We start from the raw sequence: 27,941 nt of genomic DNA on the forward strand, positions 1-27,941 counted from the left end.
ACTGTATGGTGTCCGTGAGATAAGGCGTTATCCTAGATTGTCTGCTCTCTGATGTATAATCCCTGTCATGTGGTTGGAAAATCATTAATTGTGCTGTAGGGTAATAGATAAGAAAACACACACACACACACACCCACACACACACACACACACACACACACACACGTCACTGTCACGTTCACCCTCATATACTTAAGTCGTGGCAAGTGCAGTGTTTCACGTCCTCATTTCCACAGGTCCAAATGAATCAAACAGCACATGGCAGTGCAGTTGCATACGACTGATCAGTGATTTCTTATCAATTTCATTTCTCACAAATCTTAAAAATTGAGGCGTGTTTTGTATCGTTGTGCACTGCGTTACAAAAGGCCGCCAGCGTCACTGCCAACTGACATGGTTGGCTGGACAAGTTCGCATGATCACTTTTCATTATTCCTTTTTCACAGCTAGATCTGTAACAGATTAGGGATAAATTACCTCCATTCATCATACATCTACGGAGGCGCTGTGTGAGAGAAATCAGTCGCTGTATGTGGTGGATTGTTGCTGTGGTGGAATTGCACATCTCTCTCTTAACATTGATTAACACACCAAGTAGCTGGACAGAAAGCATACATTAGCGCAGTCTGCGTGTATGGCTGGATATTGATGGAAAATTACTGCGAAATGGAGACAGTTTATTTCAGATTTTATTTTCTGATCACACCCTTGAAAAACTGCCACTTTTCCTGCGGCGTACGTGATAATTTTGCTTAATTTCGTGCGACAAAAGAGCACAAGTGTCACATATTTGAACGATGTGTTAATTTGGTATTATTTCGCCTCCCCCCCACCTTCCATTTCATCCGCCAGCGTTAACACTGGTGTCTTGGCACAGTTTCTGTTCACAGCTGCAGTGCCCTGAGCCGGGTCAGGCGAGCAGACTAACAGGGAGATGAGCTGGTTTGCACATCATTAGCTCAATGATAACTTATTGTCTGTGCTGCCAACTATAACAAGAGATATGGTGGTGCGCTCACCCTGCTCTGCTTCAGCCCACATGAGGAAATGTGACGCTGAAGAGGTTTATATTCAAATATAGTAACGCAGCTGTGCATTTAAATGGGTATATGTCTCCACAGATAGAAAGAGTAGCTGACATAGCCTATAGGAAAACAGACAAATACCAATATAAACTCCGATTAGAACAAAAAAATCATCTCTCCCGCTTGTATACACAGATTTTTAAATGTAATTTTGCGAGAATACTCATGTAGAAAATCAAATCTCCCTCCCACAAATCCATCCAAATGGATTTACAGAGGAAACAAGAGGTTTTCATTGATTTGCTTTTGTAAAAAAAAAAAAAAAAAAAAAAAAGTTATTGGCGCTTTCGAAAACTTCAACCCCCTGTGCTCTTTAGAAGAGCTCAGTTTCCTCGTACTGTATCTGGTTACAGACGTTTAAAATAGTGCACTTAAAATGTCTCCTGTAACTAGCGCCCTGCTTCCATTACGGTGAACCTAGTAGCGGAGTGGGGGCACAGGTGAGGCCATTTTGCCTCTCCATATCATGTGTGCAGTTGAAACGAGGGGCCATTAGGTTTAATGAATACCATATTCTATCAATTATACATTCCCCTACATGGTTTGTGTATGTGTGTGTGTGCAAGGGAGCAGCAAAAAGGTGGTGGTGGTGGGTTTTCAACATTACAGGAAGCAATCATACTTAAAAGTTGTCGCCAGGATGTGAAAGTTGCAGCTCGTGTCATATTTTCACACAGATTGTAGCAGTGGGGGAGAAGGAGCGGGTTAAAGTTTCTTACAGCGCATGCCTTCATCTCACCTCCTCCTTTGTTGTGTAATGTGTGAGAAAGTGTTCATTAGATAATGCGGTCCAGTGGTTCAGAGTTGGCGTAATTGGCTGCTGGGCCGTCCAGCCCCTCCTCTGCCGAGCATTAATTTAATCACTGGTCTAGTGTAAGCCTATACCGACCTTAATGGTTAAAGTAATTGTGTCAGTGTGCTCTCCCACAGACATTATCCATCCAAAGTCTGTCCTCGAAACAGAAAATTCCACCTTGAGATACAGTTAGTCAAGGCCATTGAACTCGAGCAAAAACACTTGTGGCTAATGGGAAATTATTCGAGCAATTACCGCTGAGGTCAGTGAGAAAAATGATAATGGGAAGTGAAGTTGGAATAAACAAAACTTGATAATTCTATTATTCCACAGCTGAAAAAGAGAAACTCATCGGATGTATATCGGACCTGACTGAGTGTGTAAAGTCATTTACTGCAGTTTTAAGCAGAGGAAATAATAACAAGTAAATCGCTTGCATAGTTGAAAAACAGTGCACCAGTTGCACCATGGCGGACTCCGTATCTAGCTAGAGCTTTGCAGTGTTTATCACTCTGTATTTAACCCAAGGCCCCTCCTCTGTATGCCCTGCCGTCCTTCATGTGGTCATAGACCACTGGCGAGGAACTAAATAATAACATTTCACAGTTTCACTATGGGGCGCCATCTAAGGCCTGTAGCACTGTCACTTGATATCACTCTCGCCGTGCACAAGGCTGCTCGGAGTGCACAAAAATGCGTGAGTGTGTGCACGGGTCTGTGTGAGAGCTTGCACATGTGAAATTGCATTCTCGTGCGCTTGAATGTCAGATATTACGATGACTGAGAGGCTATAACCTTCATCAGGTCTGTAAAGGTAAAACATGTGTTTCCAGGGGAAGCTAACGCTCCACTCAGATTTACAGAGGGAAATGACATATCCCCTTTCTGACAGGGAGTGTTAAAAAGTGAAATGGGGATAGACGCTGAGACAAAACACACCTCAGGGGTACGAAAAGCTCAAATCATAAACCTGAGTCTGGAGGATGGAGACAGGCATCTAGAGCCATATAACACCGAGCCTAGTAAAGTAGAGGGAGGCTGGATTTTAAATATCATTATATAATATAGTCATATTTTTAGAACTTAACGTCAGCTCCACTTCTGAATCATGTACAAAGGAAACCAACCTCCTTCATAAGAAATGAAATGCCTTGGCACTATTCGGTCTTAATTATTAGAAACATACCCTGCGACACCATTAGCCCAGTTTATTAAATAGTAAAAAAATAAATGCGCAAAAATCGTAAGGCTACTTATTCGGCTGATAATTTCACGGCATGTAATTGGTCCTTGGCTGCTGTGCCGTTAGTTTCACTACAACATTACAGTGCATTGTTCATTGTCCCTGAAACAATATAGGTGTCTAGTGTCCAAACCCGATGGTTATTTGGATAGAAAACATGCTGTTTAACCCTTGTCCAGTTTGTCAAGATAGACAAACACGCTCCTGTACAGTTTGACTGCTCGACCCCTGAAATATTGGCACTGACCCGCGCTTCCACGTCTCGAGTCGTCGAGGCATAAACATTTTCCCTGTCAAAGTATTTCCTTCCCCTGAACCAGTCAGTAGTCATTTTCGCAGCGCCCTGAAAGATTGAGATGCTTGTCGTATTCATTCTCAGCCGAATCGCATGTCCGTCTGAAATGGTTGCTGAGTGCCAGCGAAGGATGCCTTTCAACAGACGGGGGGATTTCCAGCAGCTCGAGGTGGAATAGTCCCTGGGAGGGGAAGCGGAGGGGATGGATGAGGGGGAAGGAAAAGGCAGGGAAAGGCAGGGAGAGGGGAGCGGAGCCCAGAACGGGGCCAGTTGCTCAACGACCATGGGGAATCTGGTCTGGGCTGTGGCTCTCAACACATCCATCTTGACCTGAGGCAGGCAAGAGATTGGTTTCCTTTAACAGCGCTCTAATGTCAAAACATCATGAGGCGCGTAACAGGAACACCACCAATGAATGCCTTTGAATCCATAAACTGATATTTCAGCAGACATAATTGATTATCGCATGCTGACAGGCAGACACCGTGATATTGATCATTGATACGTTCCCCTTTTCATGTGGGATGGCCAAGTGTGTCCAAGAACAACTGAACGGATTCAGCCTAAGTGTTTTCTGATGACCAAGAGATTTGGGGAAATATACAGAGAATGTTGGTACAACTCAGACCGTCCACCATCATGTCCAAAATCTTCCACAAGAATGCAAACCACAGCGCGCTGAACCGGAGCCAAGTTTGGCTGCAAGCTGGGAAACAGGCTGAGACGAGTTCACATTGGTTCAGCACAGTAGATTAGTAATAGCAAACATCTTTTCTATGAGAACCATTGGAATTGTACTGCAAGCATATTGTTTGCATTTCACGTGCGTACTAGTGTGTGTGTGTGTGTGTGTGTGTGCATTTAAAAAATGTGCATATCTGTGCATCTGTGCACTGTTACACTTGGCAGGGCCTGTCAGACAATAGCCTATAGTGATAACTCAGACTGTGCGGTATGAATGCTACCAGATCTTCCCAGAAAAAATGACCTATAGGTCATCCGTGCAAGCAACTTATTACGACCCATATTTACATTTACTGATAGGCTGTGATTTCTTGTGGCTTTAGTAATTATGAGGGGAGCAAAGGAGGAAGTCAGGTACCGTATATAAGTAGCAAAGTCCGCAGATGGAGGAGGTTGAGGTGGATGGCCGGGTCAAACGCAGGACTTTCACCTATGAGACCCTTGGCTAGGAAACCGACGGCCTTACTTAAAACCAAACATGATGTTTTTTTTATGAAAGCTAACCACCTCATTTTTAAGCTGGAATCTAGCCAAACTGCGACCGTTTCACAGCGTGAAACTACTCGTTTGTCCTGCACGCTTGCTGGTCGTACCGTATATCTTGTTTCAGGATTCCTTGGCAAACAACTTGAGGTGCGGGGGTGTGTTAATTGTTGAGCGCGTGTGATTAAATGTGCATGTGCATATTTATGTATCTGCTTCACACTGTTGCACTTTGCGAGGCCAATTAGATAATAGCCTGTAGCGATTAATGCAGACTGTGCAGTGCAAACATTACGTGTGCTATCTGTAATTAGCCCTGTAGTACATTTCGAATGTGGCAAATGGAGTGCTCAGTCACTACAGGCGTTAATCTCTGTCCGGTGTTTGTCATTTTCTTTTGAAAATAATCTATTTGGAAAATATGTTTGCTGGTTATGTGAATTGTTTCAAAATATATGGTCCCTTCTTTCTTTTCTGTCTCATGATTTATTACACTTTATGCTGCATGCTACTGTTTTTCTTTGTGGCAGTCAAACAACATCACTCTGTGCAAGCAATGAAAATTCCCTTTTACCCTCCATCCTTCTCTCCTATTTTTCCATAAATTGTCAAGGAGACCTGGATGCAAACCAGCTTCAAGGCCTGGAAATGAGAGTATTTTTACTGGCTCAGACACTGTCCAGAAGATATTAGCCGTGTAGGAAATGTGCTGAATATTACAGGCCCCCACTATCCGGGGCCAAGAAAGACAGTTGGTGCAAACCCCAGACTGCCGTGCGGCTGCTATCTCTCAAAATGTCAAAGCTTTGGTCTCTAAGTCCTCTTTCTGTTCTGCTGTGGCTCCAGGTTGGACCGGGCAGGCAGGCAGGCAGGCAGGCAGGCAGGCGAGCTGACTGGCTGGCTGTCCAGCTCGCTGAGTCATAGTGGTAATTAAATGTGACTGGGGACTATAGGGTCAACTCTGATACTCAGCCCAGTCTAAAGGAAGGGTTTAGGCTGAAGCTTACGCTGCCGCTGCTGCTTCCATTTGCACGTTTTTTTTAAAGAGCTGGCTGGTTGAGACACTGTCCCAGTTTTTCCATTCATATGCTAAAACAATCGCTATTGTTTCAGCAATATCAAAATAATGCCCACGTGTGTGTATGTGCATGCATGCCTACATATGCACCTCTTTCGAAAGGGAAAAAAAAAAAAAGTAATTCCAGATGTGAAATAATAACATCTGACTGCCACAAACATGTGAAGGTTCCAAGTTGAATGAATTCAGAGTCAAGATATTTATGATCCCATAAATGGGATTATTTTGAAGTAATCCATTTTCGTGAAGAATAAAACAGAGCCAGGCGTTAATCACCAGACTTGCAAGCTCTTAGCTCCACATTCCTCACACGCTGTGCAAATGAGCCCTAAAATGTGCTTGACTGGTACTGCTACTCTGACGCTTACATGTAGTTTCCTGATCTGCAGCGTCATGTGGGACCGCGGCTAACGATCCAAGGGGGAGAACACAATGAAAGGCAATTTGTAGCATCTCATTATGACCCTCATTCATTATTATAGCTCCGCTAATTTATACTTTATGGCAATTTTTGCTCTGTTTCAGATGAGGAGGCATTAAAGTCACAGGCCCACAGTGTTGTTGACAAGGCCTGTCTAACCGCTGGCCACAACCACAGCAGCTATGAAGTGGTAGAGGGGATGAATCCCCCTACGAGGGAGCAGAGGAATAATATAACTCATATGAACAGCCACATTAAAATCAGAACGCTTGGTCTTGTAAGGTCATCTAAGAGAACATTATAACTCTTAAACTTGTCTCCTTGTAATCCCTGACATGAGGGGAAGAAATAACATTAAGTGCTTTTGGCTATGCGCACTGCGCTAACATCTCACGTCCACGCCTCCTGTGATTGGTCCGTGGACGCTCGAAAACCCTGGAGACCGTGGGTTCAGGGTTCAGCTTCCACTCATGCCAAAGACAGTAAACATCAGTCCAAGGAGTGTGTAGTGAAATCCAAATCCCACACTCCAATTCTTGAGTCTCTGACTTTACGAGCTCTTACATGATGTTTATGATTCATTCTGCATACCGTGTGGAATATCTTGTAACATCAACAACCATCATTTTGGTTTCCCTTTAAGTACAATATTTGATTTCTGCATTAGTGAAAGGAGTCCTGCACCATAGTTGTAAGAACAACAGCCCAAAAGAGGTTTGGAAAATGGAAAATGACTGCCTGTTGTTGCTTGCTCCTCTTGGTTTTTCATTTTTTTGGTTGGTATGATTCTATCTCTCAGAGTTTACATCCTTGCCATAAATGCTAAGTGGTAGTGGACAGTTCTTGGCAGGCAGCTACCATGGATTGGCCAAGTCATCCAGCAGCAGCAGCAACTACATGAGAATGTGTCAACGGACCAGATAAAACACACACAGATGCTCCTTGTTAGATGTTTTTTTGCCATCACAGACATCCGGATTTAGCATTATAATCTCGCATTTTTGTCCTTGCTTGGAAGCAATCAATAAATTTGGTATATCTTAATCCAATGACATTTCCAAGGGGATCAACGCTGATTTTTCTTGGTGGGATCTGTATGCGTTTCCTACCACACAGTCAAATAAGTGGAACCTTTGAGACCAGGCGCGGTAACACAGTGGCTGATTTACGGTCTGAACATGGGGAATGAATAAAGTGCCTTTCCCCCCCCATTGTGTAATATCCGACATGTCACGCCAGGTCTTCAGTCGGAATATGGCTCGGCAAGTGCCTTTTGCTTCACACAGAACGTGTTCTTGGCCTCGATCTGAGAAGCAGCTCTCATCTGAATGTTCTCTGCATGCTTCAAAGATATGAGATTAGACAGCTGCATGTCAGACTCATTGTCCTTCGTTAACAAGTCTAATTTGTGCCTCATTCTGTCTTCCAGCTCTTCCAAGATCTCAGACAATCATTCTGGCCCCCAGTGGGGTTGGAAGAATCATCACGCTGGCATCCATATTTGCACCATCTGCGATGGAGAGAGTTGTGTGGTTATAGATCAATCACACACACACACACACACACACACACACACACACACACGTACGCACGAATTTACAGTATATACATACACAAACGCACAAATGCTAATGTACAGTATGCACAGAAGCAGCAACATCCTTTTTCCTCTGTGATTACATAGAGACAAACAGATTTAAATGCTCTACTTTGACTCACAGCACACACACACACACACACACATACACTCCAACATCCCTATGTTGTATTTATGATCCCCATTCTCATCTAATCCCAGAATCCCTTAACTAATTTGGGCTAAAAACCACAACAAATGAGATGATACCACTTTCTGACGAGCCTAAGTGAGTGATTTGCTACACCAGCTTCGACTGCTGATTGTGAAACAGGCAGTTTATATATCATGATGTCTGCAGGCTCTTCAGACACCTCGCTATAGCAGTGGTGTAGTGTAGTTTAGTTAACACCCGGGATTATACTGATGTAGCTATCGGGCAGGCATCACCTCACACGTCTCTCTCAGTTGCACCGTTGTTCAACACCCAAAAGGATTTTTTTTTTTTGAAAAATCCAGTTACACTTCTGGGGCGGATCCATTAAAGGGATGAAATTCTACAAATGTCTCCCACCGTATCCACTGTAATAAAACCAGTGACTGTGTGCTATCAGCGGAAGTTAAAGGGAGTCACTGTTGATCCCACTGTTGAGTCAGGATGAGTGAGATGGTCCATTGGTGGTTATATTGCTCTGTAAGTGGACATATTTGAATTTAACCGTAGGTATTGCAATAAAACAAATGGAACGGGCGACCACTGTTTGGATGGATGGTCCCGGTCGCTGCCCGCGGTTCATTCTGATGCTTTCCCCCACCAGGCTCCCCCCCGTCTACTCATTTGCAGAGTTTGTTTCCAAAAAAGATTAAAAGCCATGAATCTAACAGTGCATACTGAATAAAGCCATAATGCAGGAGCAGATTTAGCTGTGTTGGGCTCTGGAGGGACGAGCTGGCACGGGGCTTAGCCGGTCTACAGCTGCCTGGTTCTGTTTGTGTGCGCTTTGATTCCAGGCTGTTCGATATTGGTCTGTTCTGCCTAGCAGGATGCTGACCATCGCTGCCAACCTGTGAGCGAAGCCCACCACAGCTTTTTTTGATATGAAACACACCCCAGTGCCTGAGCACAGAACACAACTATGATGAGGCAACCTTAAACCCGCATCCAAACACAACCCGCTCCTGGTAGAATTCTGTGAAACGCCTCTTGCAGAGTGTAATTTTGGCAGGCCTCATTCTCTCTCTGAGCAATTAACTTTCTCATTTTTGAATGGATTCCTTTCTTCGAGCACGATGTTGTTCCTGCAGCACTCGTCTCCGTGCCCCATGCTGCGCGGGCCTGCAGCAGCAGCGCCGTTGTAAAGCTGCTCTGGGATGCTGCAGCTTTCTATTCTCTGCCTCCTCACACAGCTATCAGCGGAGCAGCGTCTCAGCGGATGTTTTCGAGATGTGCTCATGAAAGCTAAGACAGATATTAAAGAGGGAATTAAACAAGCTCCTCTCTGTGGTTATTCTGCTATGAATGACTTGTTTAGATTTGGCTGTCTGCGCCGCTGCCAGCTCCAGTGTGACAGAGACAGACTGATAACGGCCGACAGTGCCTCCACTTCGAGAACAACCGCATTTACATCGGCGCGTGAGAGGTGTCGTTTTGCCATACGCGTGTTCTCCATCTCCATCTGACACACGCCGCCCTGAGAGAAACGGTTAACAAGTCAGACACCTGAATACTCCTCTGAGGACACGGTGTGTGTGTGTGGTGACAGAGCCCTCTCCAAAATCGAGGGGAGGGGGAGCATGGGACGCAGGGGGCACCACCCGAACGCATGAAGATCGCAATCACGGAGAAACAGGCAGCCGAGGCGGAGAGAGAAGGGCCTCTCGAGACAAGAGGCAGAGAGGAGCAGACCCGTGTTTTTATATATAGGACTGGCGGCAGACAAACCGCGAGACCTCGACTGCGAGCGAGGAGGGCCGGGGGTCGCCACTCTGCTCTAACACAGCAGTTGAGATGGCGAGATGAGGGGAGATACGAAGCAGTCACACAAGTGGGGCTTTTGAACATCACTTAACAGTGCAGGTCCAAGAAGTTCACGCCAGGAAAAGGCAAGCTGGAGAAAACCTCTTAAAAAATTTGCGGTCTGACGTCTCTGACAAGACTTCCCTCCATCTGATCTAGGACGAGTAACAACTATGTGATTGTACAGGCACAAGTACGTCACACGTTCTGTATTTGATAACATTTCACTACATTGATGCTCATTTTTTTTTCTTCTTTTTTGTTTTCTGCACGATACTTTATCTCAGCTGCTGCTGTCTTGGGCTTTGATTTTTACACATAGGAGACATCAGGGAAATTAACTGTCATCCTCAAGAAGTGGGAGTGGAAACTTCCCTCCCCCAGCCAGGATCACCGTGTGATGTCAGGCCGCGCTGAGCGCTCCACCAGCCGGGGCATGAGAGAGGGCAGAGGGGTCAGCTCTGTGGGAAAAATAACAGACAACAGAGGTGAATAGAGATGTGAGGAAAAGTGATATTCATTCAACTCGAGAGACGGAAAGGCAGCGATTCATAAAATAATGAAAACCGGTTGTGTCGACTTGGAGGGACTCCTCCATTCGCATCTTAATTGCGAGTTATTCTAGTGCGAGTGTTTCGTCTTGAGAAAATATGATTTATGTTCCCCTTTTATGTGCCACAGTGAGAGTGCGTATTAGCATTCTGACCTCGGCCCCCCCTCTGTTCTCTGTGTGAGCAATCACAGCTCAATTAAACCACAGCGACGCAGACACAAATTGTCCCGAATAACCCGGCGACCAATGGAGGCTGTCCGTTTAATGGGCGGCTTTCTGAAGGTGTCATGTAAGTTGCAGTATACAACGAAATGGCTTTAATGAAATATGCAAATTCTTATTATAAACCTGATGATGTTGCACTATAATTAACCTTAATATTTCAAAATGTTTAGAGGCTAACAAAGCACATTTGATACACCCTGCTTTCTCCCTCTGTGTGTGTGTGTGTGTGTGTGTGGTATTCAGACCTTAAAGGATCACTGAGTTGTTCCCGTCAGACAACTCTTCTAAATTAAGAAACCGTTTTCCACAAGGTTATCAATAATATCCCATGTTTGATTGAATGCACAGGGCACAATAAAAAAAAGAGCCTGTTGGCATTGTGAATCATGCAGAAATATTCAATCTGCACGGTCCATTATGGCGACATGTTTTTGATCACTACAATTTCACAGTTGCTCAGGCCTGAACTCAACCCATAGGACCTTGGCATCAAAACAAATGGTCCATTTCACGAATTAACTCTACTATATATGAGTTGTTCTCATGAATGTCGGCAGATACACGCTCTCCTGTGAGGTTCTTTAAGGGTGAGATTCTCCAGTTGGAAACAGCATTTGTTCATGTACAGGTCAATTTTGTGATTTTGTCAAAAACTGCTGTCATGCATGTCTTCTTTCAGACTCGTGGAAAGTGTCCAGAAATGTCAAAAACACATTTAGGTGTTAATTTTAGTTCAGGATATGTAAATATGCATACATTGATTTAGATATCCTTATTTACATATTTAAACAATTTAAAGTTTCAGACATATTTATTATAAATATATATATATATTAAAATTATAAGTCTGACTAATGAAATGAGGGAAATTGTATTTATTAGTTCCAGATTTTATCTAATTATATTCTTTATTTTGAAATAATCACAAGGTCTGGCTGTCCCTGATAGCATTTTCAGGAATTTTAAACATTAGTGAGAAAGACTTGATGGTGGGAATGGGGGCAGGTATAGCATATAGCATATGGTCAATTTTTTGCTTTAGAGGGTAGTGTCAAAAGCCATCTTGACAAAGGAGTCAGTGTTGAGCTGCGTCACTCCCGTGGGTGCTTGCATTTGTCATATTTGTGCACGCGGAGCACAAACGCATGGTTTTTCCTCATCTGTTCTGTGTACGCATGTCATGCGCACCTGCCTGGTTTGTATGTGCCAACTTTTAAGACTAATTAAACACCACAGAGGAGCTCCGTCTCTCTCTGTAGATCAGTCTTTTCCCTATTTTTTTTTTTTTTTTCAGTGTAGCTGATGCAATGCAGCCTTCTGCTTCAAATGCAACAACAACAACAACAACAACAACAAAAAACCCCGGAGCATTCTAATATGAATTTGGACATCGCAGCAGGAGGCGTTCGAAAAATTCAGTTCAACCCGAAGTCTGGTAAGTGGGAACAGCTTATCTGTCATCAAGTTAAACTACCCAAACTGTCCATTGTTTTTAATTATATGATTTTCAAAATATCTTGGCAGAACAAATGTTTGACTTTTTTCCATGTTTACTTACAGCATTTTTTTCCGTGTGCTGTTGAAAAAACATACTACTAATTTGCACCGATTTGGATACACTTGGAATTTGAACACATGAACCCCTTATGTTACCAACTGTAATGTTACTTCGCCTTTTTCTCAGCCCTCCCTCCATCTCTCTGTCTGTCTATGTGCCCATCTGTTGGAATTAAGTGCATGATCGTCTGTGTTTCTGTGCGCATCCGTATGTCTGTGGTTATGACTTGTGTGTTTCCTAATGTTTCTAAGATTTTGCCAGACATCTGAGTGAAATACTGTGCTGATGTGGCAGCTTGGAAAAGACGGGCTCACAGGAGGTAACCGCAGCACAGTTTTCAGTCTGTGACATGAAAAAGAAAGAGAGCTCAAAAGCTGTGTTGGTGTCAAATGCTATTCCAGCTACAGTAAATCCTCGCTCTCATCAGGGTTCTCGTCGTGAAGCCCCTTTCTGACACACAACACCAAACCGAAACACCTCCTCAGCTTTAAATACACCTATCTCCTGCTTTTGGAAGCCAGTGCAGTTTGCGGTCGCCAGCGGTTTTGTGGTTAAAATGCTGTATTTACATGAACCAGACAAAGCCGGGGGGGCAAAATCCAGAGCTTGCGTCCACTCCTGCGTCACCCATCCATCCCAGCCCATTTCCTCCTGCACCCTTTATTTGACTCTTTTGTCTCCCTTTGTACTTTTTTTTTTCTCCTCCTCCAGCATTTTGAGCATCTCAGCTGCCATTTAGGCAACAGAAATATGACGTCTGGCGCTCTAATGATTTGCAGACCATAAGTGGAAATGCCCACCATGAATCATGAAAATGCATTTTCCCATTTCCATTACGGAGGAGACTACATGCTCACGGAGAGATTTACGCCGTCATTGCTTTCTCGTTCTCTGCCTCTTTCTCTCGAAGTCCTCCCCTCTGTGCTGCGTTGACCGCCTCGCCTCCCATCGCCATTCGTTTTCCCACTCGACTCATTTATATTCCTCGTGTTTGCTTTTTTTGTCATGTTTGCCGGTAAAAGCCGACCAAAGTCCCGCCATGTGCATTTCATGAACGGACGCGAATATCTGAAACAGCCTGATGAGTCCTCTTGAGTTTTGCTGATGTTTCAATCTGATTAGTTTACAAATCCATCACAGGATCCATTTTTTCTTTTTTTTTTAACTCCCTGAAGGATACACATCTTGAATTGAATTAATGAAAGATTACTGTGTGGGCTTAGAATTTGTGCAGCTGAATGTTTGCCTGTTGTTATGCTAGACTACGGCAATTATGGCATCGCTGTTTGAAACACAAGACTTCAATCCTTGCAGCGTAACACAAGGTTTTAATTTCAGAGTGCTTGGCTGCCCTGGTACAACTTGGGGGCATTTACATGCTAATCAGCATCAAAAGCATGACGGCTCTGCAACTGATTTGTGCCTGCACATCCCGGGTTAAAGCACGGTGTAGAGCGAAAGAAAAAGAAAATGCCACCATTTAGTTTGAGTTCTGCTTAGAAATCTCCCTCGCGCCTTTAATATCTCAGCGTAAACCTTGAAACACATGCAAGCGCCCCTTCACAGCAAACACAGACCTCTCATAAATGAGTAGTGTTAATTGTAATTTAAGATGAGTGGCCGGGTCAGGTTAGGAGTTGCCATCGATTTGACAGAACGTGCAGAATCATAATGTTATTGGTTTACCCACAACTGGCTCAGCTCCTGAGGACCGCCTGTGGCACGTAAACCCGGACCGGGACGCATTCCAAATCATCAAGTCTATTTATGTTATTAATCGCACATCCACCCAGTCAGGATCAATCAGGAGGAATTGCACATGTAAGAATTATAAGAAAAAAAACAACTAAATAATCATTACAGTGTGTTGCGTCATCATGTACAGCACGTGATGTTCTGAGATACTGTTTTATTTTATCGCTCTGTCTTCTCTGGATCAGCCACTGATTTTCACTTTCTCTCCTTGTATCTGGTTCTTTTCAGATGCAATAATTTGAGAAACAGAACCGTCATGCGCGTTCTGGCTACATGTAAGTGGAAGTGCCTCTTACCAGAGCTGTGATTGATTTCAAGTAGAACTTGAGATGCAGAGAATACAATACAACCAAGACAACGACCAATATCACTTATTTTGGAGATCATCCTGCAGCTCCAGGTTGCTTTAAACATTCATAAACAATAAGGGAAACTAAATCCTGTTTGTCTTCCTGAATGTCTAAAAATGTAAGACTTTGGCTGAACTCCTTTGCCATCACAGAAAAGCATATTTTGAAATCTGTACTGTTGTGTTAATGTGCACATACCAATAATAGGTGTGTCAGGGGAGCAGGAGATCATCTGTGATCTCATACTGCATTTTTCTGTGTTTTCATCAGTAAAATACTAAGCTAAAAATCATTCCAGCCTCAGGTGCACATGGTGAGAAGCAAAACTGTGAAATGATCTTATAATTCATTCAAATGTAACCTACATATATTTGGTACCAACCTAAATATGTGTCTGTATTCTTAATCGTGTTTACTTGTATTGAATATTCAACATTTTAAGTCCTAACTTCAGACGGTATTTTTATTTCTGGCAACGTTTTTTGAACAGCTGCTGGTGTTCAGACGACATTTGACATTCAAGATGTTTGGCTCAGTTTCGCTGGATCGGGTTAAATTATTAATGGTTTTCATGGAAAAGCATGTTTATAATCCTCAGGTCTCCAAGAAGCATTGTTTTAGTATTAGTGCATAGCAAATAGCAAATGTGATTTGAATGAAACTATGAAATTATGTTTTCCCTTATCATGATGGGGAAGTATATTATGAAATATGAAAGCATGTCTGGCATGATGCAAACATTTTGATATTGAACAAACCGATAAGATGTTCACTGACAATGTGCCAAAATATGCATTTCCATGTCCACCTTTTAGCGACTACAGCACTATTCAGATCTTTTATGGCTATGTTTATGCATCGACAGCACTTGTTGAACATTATCGGGGCAGATCATGGTCTGGTTTAGTGCTGTTCTGACTAACAGTCTGAGGTTGTGTGCTATTGTTGTGCTCCGGTTGCCTAAACAAAACCACAACATGGGCGTCACATTGCGAACCTGGTCCCTGGAGTTAAAGTCCTGTACCGAGTCCACCCACCATCCACCTCCCCTCAATTCCGGTGCGGCTCTGAACTTAATCCTGGCAACTATTACTTCTGTCACCACAACGTAATTGTGAAAACAATTTGGTACTATTTAAATGTATTCCCGTTGCTGTGTTGCTTCATACAGATGAAGCTTCCCTCTCTCTCATCGAATAGCCCACATATGGAGAGTAAAGCATTTTAATGTCATTTATGAAAATGATGTCTCTGCAAGTTCGTTAGAATAACATTCATATTGTTACAAACACGATCAAAAATATTACTCTAGTCTTTAATTAAGTTCCACTGAGAGGTAGACACGACAATTATAACAAGAAAATAGCCTCATGAAGAGATTTCTTCTAATTTGGCACGCATAGAGAAAAAAACGCTTTCATCAGTATGTTTTTACTTCAGGAAAATAAATGAAGCAGAAGTGCACAAGCAGAGTCATACTCATACGGTAAATTAACTGTTTATTTCATTTATAGACAGGTGAAAGTGACACTTTTGATTAGTCTTCTTAGACTTCTATCTTTTATTATAACTGATGTATTTTGTGTCCTTGTTACTAACATGCATTTTTTGAATTGAATTGAATAAGATGACTTCTCCTATTCAACACCATCATTTAATCATTTCCAGAAAATGATACAGGTAAATTATCCAATAGTTAGACCAATCAAGTCAATCAAGCCAAGATTAAAATAAAAAGGAAATACATGAAACAACTCAATGTGTCAGAGAAGATTTATTTCAACGTTGTTAGTCTTTCCAGTTTGTAGTAGTGTTGGAATACCATATATAAGTAATTGAAATGTTAATATATTTTGGCAATAAGCTGTTGGATATATTTACTTTTAATCACAATAATCCAATCACATACTGCATCAGAGAAAACACCACAGTTTCAGCTTGGAAATGTATTTCTCATTCTCCTCCTCTCAGCTTTCCTTTGTGAAATATTGGATTCCCCCTAGCCCTTGACCAGAAGAAAAAGCTGCAAGTTCAACATTAAATACAGCACATTCGCTGAAAGATCACCCAAAACTGAAATGCTACACTTTATGTAAGGTTAACTGTATTTCCTCACATCGTTGCCCGACTCTTTAGGTGAAACTCCTGTCACCACTGAACTCTGAATCGAGCATTCCTCGTTCCTCTCGGGTCAAAATGTGAACCTCTGACTAGCTGGCCTCCTCCGTCTATGCCAGGAAATGACTACAGTTCAAGTGGAAGTGCTTAACAGCTGGTAGCTGCGATCCATAAACAGAAGATGGAGGCCCTGATTGGAGCAGCACACTGTGCAACGTCAAGCTAGAGTTTCAGGCTTCTGCCTCAGCGTGTAAATCACACAGTGCAGGGAAACAGAAGCCAGATGGTTATTCGCGTCCCAGGCTTTTGTGTGAATGTGCGCGTGTTGAGTGGTTGTACGTTTATGTCTGTTTGTTCCTATGTTTGAATGAATGGGTTTACTTGGCATTGTGTGTCATGTTGTATGCAAGTTTATCCAAGTCTCTCTGTTTATACAGTGTTAAGGCTTTGCTGCCGCATAAATATAATGAGAATCTGACATTTTAACATGGATAGATGACCATGGCACAACACTGCATGAGTATCATTTCTCAGTTCACCATGGTTTAAAGGAGCCTTGTATTATGTCATAATATGAATTGAAAAGTCCTTTGTAGTGATTATGAGGTGCTGATCAAAAGCAAAGGTGGACTTAAAGACTTTTCCATTACATAGAGCGCTAGAGATGAGAGAGATGTAAGTGTACATTATGTGTGCCATCTCTAGTACGTTCATCTTTCTTTCTTTCTCATATTTGAGTTTTAGATCATGAGAGCGAGGACATTTTTGTAAAGGAAGAACATGTTGGCTTCGTCAAAGGGGTTTTCCAGGAACAAGACTGTATCACAGAACACGTGGTGTGTAACGGCTGACCCGGACAACATATTTTCTGTTCTCGATTGGTTGGGTTTGCACAAAAACAAGTTTGTTTGGCTACAGAATTATTGTGATCATGCTTAAAAAACTAAAATAACCATGACTTACATTGGAAAACAAGAAGTCCAAAGTTTTGCGGACCCATCAAACTCCCTGACCTTTTACCCTAAGTGGACTTTATGGGTCTATAACAACATAACACAATTTGATATTTTCCTCCCAAGGGACAAGACTTTAAATTCCAAGTTCAATGACCGAAGATATTTGAAACAGCTCCGCAGATTTACACCCCATCAGAAGTTTGGCATCCACTTGTCTGTGCCTTCCAACAGAGTAAATCTGTTTTATGATGTAACAACACTGTAGTTAAAGTTCCATTGGTCCAGGCGCATGCATGACTTTATGCGTGTGGTGAGGGGAAACTTGAAATTAAAGTTAATTTGATTTCAAGTTAAAAAGAAATTCAAATTAAATCAACCACTTGGTTTAGATTAGAGAACAATCATGGTCATCGTTCAAACAAACCAACATTAAATGTTGGTAAGAAACAGACGAACAGCAGGGCCAGGGGTTCCCGAGGCAAAGACACAGATCTTGTCCACCCACACATCCACCTCCACCTCTTCCTTTGCTCACACGACGGTCACCGGAGGGCTTTGTCGCTGAAAAGTTGGAATGTAAAGATAGACATTATAATGTGGAGGCCTTTTCTGCTGATGCTGTGAATTGTCGATCAGGGTTAATAACATAATATGTAACACTTTCATATGACAATGTCTAAAACCTAGTAAACCTACAGTATGTTACATATTTTTTGAGCTGTGTATTAACAGTCAAACAGTAACAAATACCTCCACTGTGTTTTATTCATGCCAATTTTGTTTTTGGTGTTGGTCAATACCGTCATATCACCTTTACCCCTTTGAGGTGAGGATGAAGGTCGCTGTACTAGCTGCAACTCTATTGTCTGTGCTGCAAACTGGGAATCGAGCTTGGGTTACACATTCGGTTCAGCAATGAAGACAACGACTCCCATGATCCCGCGCTACTTCACAACGTCATCAAGCGCCATCTTCTGAAATAACACAACATGCATCTAAGGTTTGAATTGGGTTTAGGTAAGGATTATAAGGGTAGGAAAATAATTGTGATGGTGAAGGTTGGGGTTGGATGCTAAAGGATGCTTCATTTCACTGAGGGTCCTCACACGTGACTGTGTGAGAGAGTTTCCATACGGAGCAGCTACTCGTCCTCTTTGTTCGCTCGGAGGTCAAGGATCTCACAGCGGACTGGCTGTTTTCCCTTAATGATAAGCGTCTCCTGCTGGGGTTAACAGCTTACATAGTCTTGGTCAAAGGTGAAATACAAAATGGGATCATCTATACTACTCACATTTTATCCTATTATGGTAAGAACAATTCAAGCACATAGATATATTCTATACTGAGGTAAGGGCCTCCCTGTGACGCATACAACCCAGACATCATTATTTCTGTCATCTCTGAACACTATAATACAAATACATTATTAAACCTCAGAGCAAAGACAGCTTTTAATGTTTGGATTTAATGTTGTTCAATCAATAACAGGAATACTTGCAGACGGATGCATTCGACAAACCCTGTACATACAGATGAACAGCCTACATTTACACAGGCGCTGGCTCATTATGAACCGAGATACTGCTCCCAGTGATATCTTTGATTTGACAGATGCACTCCTCTCTCGGCTCTAACAGGACTTTTTATTGAGCCCTAAATGGTTGAGACAGCCACTGTATTGGCCGCTCAGCAGACGGGCCATCCTGTCCGGTATTATGGGGTGTGAAAGGAAAGAGATGAATATTGAAGGGGAGAGGCAAAGATAATGCTGGTGATAGAGGTTGGCCAAAAGCTGACAGGACAGCCCAATGGAGGGGAAACAGACAACTGACAAGACTCCAGCCATCTGAGCAGAGGGAGGCTTATAGACCAAGAGGTAAGATCGATCAGCATTAGTCAAAAAAAAAAAAAAAAAGATCAATAGAAAGACTGTTAAGTGGCTGGAGAAACAAACTTCCCTTTTCGAGGCCCAGTGTCTGAAATACGGGTGGTTTAATCACATCCTTTTCAATTACCTGAAACAAATTAATATTGTGGGCTTCTATTGGCTTTTTGGTAAAAAGAAAAAAGAGAGATTCATATATAAAATTAAAACGTCTGTGTGTGTATGCATCAGAAATGGATGGCTAGGGGGAGCAAGACGTGCAAAGTAGTGAAGCTCATGTAAGTGTGGCATCAATCCTCATTATTAGACATACGTTAACCGAAACTTGCACGTGTCAGTTCTGTTTCCTTTCTCGGCCCCCGCGCCAAGAAACGCCTCATTTGAGGTGTTTCTGCTGTGCCAGCTGTGCTGCGGTGTAGAGGTGCCATGTCTCTTCTCTGCTAAACCTGTGAGAAATCGTGTCCACTCCTACCACTGCTCTGGCTACAAATGCATTTTCTTTTCTTTTTTTTACACATTTCCTCCAAGCTTTGACGCTTTGTCTGGAAGCCTCAGGCCGGCGCAAATTTGCCCGCGGGTGATCTCTCTCCGCTCTTCGCTCTGACACTCTTATCTCTCTCTCTCTGTCCCTTTGACTACATCTACTCCTGTCCCTCTCTCTCTTCCTCCCTCTCTCTCTCTCTCTCTCTCTCTCTCTCCTTCCCCTCAAGCTATTCTTTCCCCTCTCAGTGGAGACCGTCAAGCCAATCTGCTTCGGTGACACTTTTACAGGATGTCCATGTTGAACTATGACCCCAGGAGCCAGGCTTGCCCAAAACTGTCACATGATTTAAGGTGGCAAATAAATTAGCAGCAAATTACCTGTCAAACACCTGCTGGCGAAGATGTTGAGAGGCTCCTCTTACCAAGGAACAGCTGGCAAAGGAGACGAGGAGGGGGCATTTCCATTTGACCAGAAATCACTACTTAACGACCCCCTGCCTCTTTTCAGCGCCCGGAGAATCTGTCAATATCATAACATATCATCATCTGCTCGGCTGTGACACCGATCCTAAGTGACGCGTGAGCTGTCATACGCGCCGCTCTCTGTGGGACAAATAAGTTTAGTGTTCGGCTGAATTAATCAGTGTTGACAGGAGGAGAATTCCCTCGGCTCTTACCAGTCACGACGCATTGTTTGCCTCACCTCCTAATTGCTCTTGCTTTTTTGTAATTAACTAATTGCAGCCCAGTTATGATTTTAGGAATGATTGTTTAATCTAGTGCAATGAGTGCGCCGTTGTTAGCACCTGTGGCAGAAGTTCATGAGGATGACGCGGTGCAGTGGGATCCATTATCTGAAATAAGTAAGAGTGACAAAAATTATTTAGACATTTAGACTGTTATACAATCCTTTTAGGACGCTCAGCAGCCATTATCATTGATGAGATCTGCTGCTCGGAGCAGCCGGGAGAAAACTTGACGACTGCTAAATACGAGGAACGCTCCACGTTGTGTGACAACTCGTAAACATTGCCTGTGTTATTTGCAATTAAAGAAGCATTAAAGTCTTTGAGTATTTCGCATCCACATGCAAATGCAGCTCCCTTTCCCATCTTTGTTTTTATGATATGAGTAAAGATGGCCCACCAGTCGCTGTGCGCCGAGATTCTACCGACTCTCTTTATTCAGTTCTGCCTGGGTGGCTCTGCAGGAGCCTGCTGACTTTACATTGTTTGCAATAGATACCACCTGTTTGGGGAAAACACATTAAAGCTCAAAATGAAAGGTAATATCCAATGACCTTTTCAATGGGACCTATCTACATTATTCAAGCAGAGCACAGACCAGATTTGATGTGGAATCGGCTAAACGATGCACCCGAGTCATGTTTTATTCATCCAGCTGCTTCACAAGCTGCAACCACCCAAAGACAAATGTTGGGGGGGTGTTAGAGAAACACTGAGATAAAAGTACAGTTTAAAATAAAGTAATAATCTTAAATAAATTGTCATTGTCTGCACTGAATTATTTAACAGTTTCAGACTACTGCTCCCGAAAATGATCCATTTTTAAAAAAGGAGCAGAAGATTCTTCTCTAATGTATGAGTGTACTGAAGCGACGAAGAAATATTAAAAGGATTTTCTTTAAAGAGCACAAAAAAAAAGCCGTATAGAATCGCTTCACCTGTTCGGACGACACTTGAGCAGAGCCAGCAATGTGACCTTTATTTTTTTTCAATCATGACAATTATTCTTCTTTTACAATATAATCCATTAAAAATAGTGACTGACATTAAGACTTACACAGAAGGTATAATGTTCAACCAGAAACATATGAAAGTTCATATATTATAAATAATGAAAGATATATGCTACGCAAGTACGCTATGTTACACAAGTTACATTACGTACATGAACTGACTTCATTATGCAAGTTAAAATAAGTCAACGTTGACTTTTGGATTTACACAAAACTCAAGTCCATTGGTTTATCGGTGTTGCTGTCACTGCTTACATCCACCATCAACCATTACTTCATGGTAGTGGGAAAAACTATAGAGCCACAGATTTTCTTCCCCCCTTTTTCCATAAATGGTAATCTGACTGGTGAGTGGTTGGTCCAGCGTCAGCCTGACAGAGGTGAGTGTGTTGCAGCTGCAGGTGTTTGCATCTGTTGTCTAACCCCCTAGCCATGCACAGTGTTCACCATATGCACCGCCGACCTCTGATCTCATCTCTCATCAGCCCTCTGAAGCAGCACACACTGAACCGAGTGTTGAGTTTTGCGTTTGTGTGTGCTCATGTGAAGGAATCGCATTTAAAGTCGAGTTCAAAAGGAAAAAGTCAAATTCTTTATAAATTAGTTTTGTGCCTTCATCTCAGTTGTGGGTATTTCCTTAGACCACAGGAAATGCTCAGACAAGCTTATACGACGGCAAAACAACATAATCTTTGTATTACTCACATAAATCTATTTTATATTGATGAACATTTTGAGCTGTTGAGGATTGAAAAAAACAAATGTCAAGGATCTGGACGACACACACTGCTGTTCTTTATTATTCAATTTAATGAGACACTTCAGAGAGAAAGACGTCATTTTCTGTAGATGTCTTTGATGTTGTGATACAGTCCTTAATGCGAGTTGTGCAGCAATGTATTCATTTTATTCATTTACACTGCGTTGGAAGTTGACATTAGGAAGAAAGTATCTGAAAAACACAAGCTTTGATAAAACATCTGGTGTCTAAATATGCTTTTAGTCTCCAATCATGTTTGATTATGAAAGTTCCAAGTTCAACACCGCTTCATATAGAGTTGAAGCAGACTGTGACAACACACTTATAATTGTCTTATTTTGTCTTTTTTCTGCTGAGATCTAAAGCGTCTAAAGTCTTTGACTCCACAATTTACTACCCAGCAAAGACATTTATTATGACACAAGTATCTCGTCTATAAAATACATGTTTTATAGAGTTACATAAAGCACTGTCATATACAGACACAAGCTGTTATCTCCATCACCAAGTCAGTCGGTGGAAGTGATATGCATTCTACTGTGACTGGCTGCTTATTGTTCGACAATCAGACTCCCTCCGGGGCCCACGCGGTCTCTGACAGTCTGCAGAACATCCAATGATTTTCATCTCAGTTGCCTGGTTTTCTGTGCGTCTTTAAGCCACTCTCTGAGGGGCCGTACAGTGTAACCCTACCCCCGTATCCCTCCTGTCAGTCTCTGCCTATGACCCATCCATCATCCGCTGCATAATTACTCTGTACAGCTACCTCTCGGCCCGTCACTGTAACTTTCACAGGCTGCGTTCGCGAGGAGGGCGAGCCCCTGCACATGTCTATTCTCAGACTATCTGCAGAAGTGATTAGAGCTGGAGACACGCAGGCCGACCTCATCAGTGACAGAATTAAGACCTCCGAGACAGTTGGAGGTGTATTAGTTCCTGGCCGGGGGCAGTTTCTTTTTTTTTTTTTCTTTTTCATTTGTTTTCTCTGCCTTCGCATCCATGTTGCTGCTGTATAATCTTGTTATTTTTCAGAATGTTTATAGCCCGGGAAAATAATTTTCACCAGGGCCAAAAAAAAAAGTAAGATGTCAACAGAAAGGTAGAGAGACACAGAGAGAGGGAAGGAGGGAGCGAGAGTGGGAGGAAAAGACTGCTTTGGCTGAGCGGTTGTCTCACATGAAGAGCGGCATGCTGTGACCATATGCTAGTCCAGGTGGACTTGGTATCCAGGCAACTGTATCAAAGCAGCGGGGGCATTTGCGATTGAATCCAGAGGACTTTTCAAACAGAGGAGTCAGAGAGAACAATGCAGCTATCATCTGTCGGCAGGTAAGATCACCTGGCCTCGCTGAGCCGAACACTCCTTCTGGCAACTCCACAGGGAGTTCATTCAGACTCTCTCCTGCCTCGGAAAAGACACTCGCACAAGGTGTCTGAAGGGAACACTGGCATGTCTGTTTAATTTTGATTTTCAGCAACCAAGGAGTTTCAGCACATTTAAAGTACTGGCCAGGTGCTTCATACAAATGAGGAGAAATTGGAACGGACGGAAAGATGCATGCACACTAGACTCTCAGTAATCTGTTTTCACCTTCAGGTGCACACAAAGTTAATAACCATGTATGAAATAGACTTAAAATATGTTGCCGATATTAAAGGCGTAAACACTTTTGCATAAATTCAATCCTGTAATTCAAAACATTCCTCCAAAAGCTCTCCAACTTGTGCATGCATCAAAATAACTCCACAAAAACCTTTACACGTCAGTGAAATACACGATGAATACGACACAATGCAAGAATGTTTTTCGACCGATGTATGTCCTGTCGTACATGTTTGGGTCAAGCATGAGTCATCTCGCAGAGGGCTCCTGAGTGCTGCAGGGGTGTGTGCCAGTGGGGAAATGAGCCCAAGGTCAGAGAGCTGCATGGAAACCTGCCTGCAAGTAACCGAACACCTGCCATCATCACTGTCCATACAGTACACATGTATAGCTGCATGTCAACTGAACCAAATTGGACCGACTACAATCATGTAGTCAGAAAATCTTTGTTATAAATTACAATCATACGGCAAGTTATTTACCATTACACTAAAATAAAGTACCGTAAACTAGGTCATTGTCATAGAAACACATAAGATGATGTCAGATGGTTGATTTTTTTTTACAAGGGAAAAAACAAAACCGGTTTCCTGCAGCTCCTGAGTAACTGACTTGTTGAGATGGACATGTGTGTAGTTGCCAGGGAAGTTATTATGTGTGTCAAGTGTCAGTGTCATGTTCAACAGTTATTAATTAAAAGTGTGAGTGCTCTCGGCTTACGAAATAGACGTTCAGCTCTTTTGTTACTACAGTAAATGTACATGATGTTTTCTCTGTACAGATCATTTGAGTTTTACATTTTTATTTACGTGTTTAATGTCTCATCTTACTTGTTGCTTTGTTGTTATTTTGCTGGTATTTTGTGCATTGTGTTATATTTAATGTGTTAATTAATCATCAAATAAATTCATCCAGTCATTCATTCATTCATTCAGTAGGGACTAGTTTTAATCACTTCTTTGCAGTTCTGTGATATTGCCCTTTGGTTATCTCGCTTCTGCTTTCTCTGTCACAGCACGTTGTAAACTCTGTATTTAAAAGATGCTGTATATATTATTATGCTATTATTATTATCATCATCATCATTATATTATCCCTGTTGAATTTAGTAATAAACGTGTTAGGGTTTTTTTTATTTCAGCTGCTGCACAGTGAGCCGGGCAACTGCTGGCTGCTCTTGTGATTAAAAGCTTGAGGTCTTAATCTTAATGTTTGAAATTAATTAGCCTACCTCCATAACTCTAATCAAATACATTATGTTTTTCAGTGGCTCCTCATTTACTAATGCAAAGTATAAATGTTTATGTGCCGCACTAAAAATCCACAGACCCGATATAGGAGACCATTGTTGTTTTCCTACTTGGTTTGTAGCAACCTTCCCAGCAGAAGGAATGTATTAATAATTTGGCGTATTTATTAAAACCTGACTAAATAGCATACTTGTACCGAGATAGAATTGGCTCTCCAAAGGAAAACGGCTGCTTAGCAGAAGATGGAAGAAATAAATGAGCCTAATTGTGCTGATTGGGGGAAACAAAAACACCAAACAAGCAGCATTTTAGTGGCAAATTGCTACTTCGTCAGCCGGTTGTTGCAGAGAACACATTTTCCCGTAAATACACAAAAGGCAATTTGGTCTTACAGTAAGGAACAACGCTGAACGCTAACAAACAGACTCAACTAGAATCATGTGCACCGGCGTATTCAGCAAAACACTATCAGCAAACCCCCGTTAAATGTTTTATATAATAATCATATTAGCGTGGCTCATTTTATTTAACTCAATCCAACTGACTGTGCGGAGAGTAGCTTGCTTGTTAATGTTGTGTCTAAACCAGAGAATGAAGGATCGACACTGAACATTTTGGAGCGTTTTTCGGGCTCCTTTGGAATGCAGCCCAGACAGCGGCGATGCCAAGTTTGAAGCATTATAACTGTCAGACAAAGAGAGCCAAACCTGAAACCCCCTCGCCGTGGGGGGCTCTATACATTCGTAAAATGCAACCATTCCAAAGACATTTAGTAAGAATGTCAGAGAAATATATTATAATTAAGGAGGATACCCGATCTTTGAGTTTGCTTGTCATTTGCTTAACCTAACCTCACTCAAATGCTGAATGATGCAGTGTTAGTGTTTGTAACGTAAAAGTCTTAAGAGCAGCTTTTATAATAACTGTGTGTTAAATGATCTTATTGTACTGCACCTTTAACATTGTAGACACTGCTCTGCATGCACTGTTGGAGCAGAAAATGCCTGTCGTTTCATAACAGAACGTCACTGAAGTTGTATAAGGTGTTTGTTTGAAATTGTCAGCATTTCAATACAAGCGTCTCCAGTCGAATGTGACGACCCCCGTACTTCTGAACAGTGCAAAAAGAAACAGAAAGCATCACATACCAACCTGCTGCTGTTGGATGATTTCAATCCTTTGCTTTAACTGTAAAATAAACACTGAATCAGTGCAGAGATCGGCAGACTAGCGATGGTGAATGTTCCTTGTCATTTTCTCAACACAGTGAGGCCAGAGTCCCGAGCTGCAATCTGTCTCTAATCTTCCACAGTCAGGGGGCCAGCTAGGGGGAGAGGAAGTCAGTGTAGGCAGCTGTGTCGGCCGCCGAGCCTAACACACTAACGCCCCGAATCCGCTGCTCCTTTTAATGGAACTTATTTCAGATGAAATGGAGAAAGATCAAAATGTGGATGGTGCATAGCGCAGGGCCCGGGTATAATGAGTTACAGGTGGGGTTTGAATTCCCCTGCGTGGCGGCCCACAGCTCCAGATGAGCCTGAGTGCTTTCACAGGCAGCTAGCTAGAGCCCCTTTCTGATTTCAGAGTACTTTTCCATTTAAATTGAGCTGCTGCTGCTGCTGCTGTTGACACTGCCATTAAACATCTCAAGATGCAAAAATATCTCTGTGCATGTTGGATAGTGCGACTTGACTCTATAACAATGGAGGGTCTGTTGTAGGTGAGGGGAAAAAAACAACAACTCCTTCTGCTTTTTTTTTTATTCTATCTATGCTCATTACCCTCAGGTCACCCTGCTGAATGAATACAAATCAAGCACAGGTATGGAATGAAGGATTGGTCTCACTAAGGAGTGTGGACATGTGCGTCACGTTGGATGTGGTTAGTTGTTAATCTGTGAGATATGAGTGAGGCCACCCCCTTTAGCTTCAAAAGGTCTTGAAGGTGAATACTTGAATGGCCCTGCGGGGCCGCTATATTCCTGAGAGAGTGGCATGAAACATGAGAATCGAACAGGAGGAGGAGGAGGAGGAAGAGGAGGAGGAGGAGGAGGAGAAGAGGGCAGCAGACACACATAACGAGAGCATACAAGAAGGAACTGACCACAGGCTATAGACGCTTGAACCTTGTGGTAAACTTGGGAAATGAGGTTGCCATCCCTCTAAATTTTCCCTTCAACCAAAACCACAGCTCATATGGTAGAGATTGATCCCAGATCAAAGGGAATAGCCAATTAGACACAGTCATCCATTTCATTTGTAATCTCCCTAAGATCACTGAAACATGTTGTACAGGAAACACTTAGGTGACATCTGCAGGTGCAAACTTTAAATGTTGCCCCCAACACACCTTTTTCAAATATAGAGATACAGCTCTATTTAGAATTTCATTGCAGGCGTATGCCTCATTATAATGGATGTTATTACCCTACAAGCATTATAGTGCATTTTCAAAGAGTCTAGACATTGCAGGGTGTAATTTTAAAGTCATTTGAAGTAATTTAGACCAAAATAAGTCTATCCTTTCACTCCGGTTCGTCCCCTAGGACACCCAAGAACTTTGAACTCTCGCAGACCCCGGTGTGTATATGTTAGTTCATGACAGGGAAACCCTATATGGGTGTGTTTCAGTATACTGATACACTAACAGGGTAGCCAGGTTCAGTTCACAGTGTGCTAAGGTAAAGAAGAAGTCACCATTAAGTAGATAATGGACAAGGCGCATTGTCAGTCCGGGGCACCGGGGAGTCGTGAGCGCCACACACAGATACATATACAGACCCACATGCACACACGCACACACACGCAAAAACAAATAAACATTAATGTAAATTGAAATGTTTAAAATTGTTAAAATAATTTATAGTAAATAAACAACTAGGGCTTGGCATTCTTATATGGTAATCATGATACAAGACTATATATGATCTTAAATGTTGGATATCATTA

The 27,941-nt window shown here is 42.4% G+C and overlaps 1 long non-coding RNA gene across 1 annotated transcript in view; it reads right to left on the reverse strand.

Moving 5' to 3' along the window:
- Window positions 1-15,934: 15,934 nt before the first annotated feature.
- LOC119019755 overlaps window positions 15,935-27,941 on the reverse strand; it is a 53,807-nt gene continuing 41,800 nt past the window's right edge. Inside the window, exon 2 of the long non-coding RNA XR_005075147.1 lies at window positions 15,935-17,814. This is a non-coding gene — a long non-coding RNA (uncharacterized LOC119019755). The remainder of the gene's footprint in view (window positions 17,815-27,941) is intronic.

The sequence above is a fragment of the Acanthopagrus latus genome, chromosome 5 (assembly GCF_904848185.1).
Source record: "Acanthopagrus latus isolate v.2019 chromosome 5, fAcaLat1.1, whole genome shotgun sequence".
In the NCBI taxonomy this organism is placed as follows: Eukaryota; Metazoa; Chordata; class Actinopteri; order Spariformes; family Sparidae; genus Acanthopagrus; species Acanthopagrus latus.